The sequence below is a fragment of the Eulemur rufifrons genome, chromosome 1 (genome assembly GCF_041146395.1).
Source record: "Eulemur rufifrons isolate Redbay chromosome 1, OSU_ERuf_1, whole genome shotgun sequence".
Classification (NCBI taxonomy): Eukaryota; Metazoa; Chordata; class Mammalia; order Primates; family Lemuridae; genus Eulemur; species Eulemur rufifrons.
In genome coordinates this window covers 42,357,979-42,359,575 of record NC_090983.1, presented here as the reverse complement: position 1 = coordinate 42,359,575, position 1,597 = coordinate 42,357,979, and positions in this window count along the sequence as shown.

Here is a 1,597-nt window from a genome sequence, read left to right as displayed (position 1 = left end):
ATTGGAAATCCAACATGTTATAATACTTTCATGAGGTCATATATGTTCTTTTGTAGTATATGCAATACCTGAAGGTAGGGCCATCCAAAGTTTTGACAGGAGGCAGCACAAGTGGTTGGTGTATCATCGTAGGAACCTGGATAACAAGAGAACATTTCTGTGAATTTGGTAATATTAGTAGTGGATAGTGGGATTTCACAGAATTTAACTTAAAGTTATATACTAATTTCTCTGTTAAAACCATAAATATATCTTTTATAGTATATTTGAATGGGAAGTTGGGAGGAAATATATTAGGTACATTTACTTTACCACCATCCTAACCCGGAAGTCATCAATAACTTTGTTCTGGCATCTTGTGTCCTAGGAATGGGGTCTCTAGTCTCTAAGGGGCACAAATCAAAGGCAGAGAGTCCCTTTTGCTCAAGGTCTTGGCACTAGGAAGAGGTGAAATCTATGTATGCATGACTCAGGTCTAGGAGCTGGGGATACAGCAAGACCTGCCCTCATGGAGCTTATATTATAAGGAGAAAATGAACAATAAGTGGATAAATACTAAAAAGTTCAGTGGTGATAAGTGTTATGAAGAAAAATAAAGCTGGCTAAGGGAGTACAGAAAGAAGGGTATGACGGTGGTATACCAGACAGAATGGCCATGGAAAACCTCTCTGGAGAGGTGGCATTTTTGGAGTGACCTGAATAAGGGGATATATCATGAAATGTTCAGGAGAGATGATGTTCCCAGAAGGGATAACTTGCTCCAAGGCTCTGAGTGGAATGACTTGGCTGGTTCAAAGGACAAAAAGAGGCTTAACATAGTGGAGTGAATGAGAGCAAAGAGCAGACGAGAACCTGGTCAAAGAAGGACCCAGAGGCTATGTTTTGTCAGTAATAAGTTTTAACTCTCCTTAAAGACAGGATGTTACTAAAAAGTTAACTTTCTCCACTGCTGAACAAAAACTATATAGATAAATGTAATTTATATACACTTTTTTCAGGCTCAAACTAATGTTGAAAACAAGATATGGTATGATCTAGTTTATCTTGCTTTGTATTTACACAATATTTGGTCTTTAGAACTTAAAAAATGTCAAAATTGTGTTTTGCAAATTATTTATCTTAATCAACTCATATTGCAGTTTGAGAGGCTTCTGTTGACCTTACAATTATGGAGCATCAATTTGCCGCTACACCTAACTATGATCTGAGTTATTGCCAAAGATTTCTATAAAGTCAATAGGAGTGTTTAGGTGAATATTCAAATGTATTAAGAAAACTTATTAAAAGTAATCTCTGCAATCAAATCTTTTGTGACTCAAAAGACACTTTTAATTATTTTGTAAAATTACTTTGTTTTACACTGTTACATATTTTGACTATTATACATCACTATGAATAATCTAATATATGTTATAATTAGGGTCATGATCTGGTCATTAAAATGATAAGTATTTATATATTAGCAGACAGTCTGCACATGTAGTCATGTGCCAGATAAAGATATTTTGGTCAATGATGGACCACATATATGACTATGGACAAATAATATTATAATGCTGTATTTTTATTGTACCTTTCTTGTGTTTAGATATGTTTA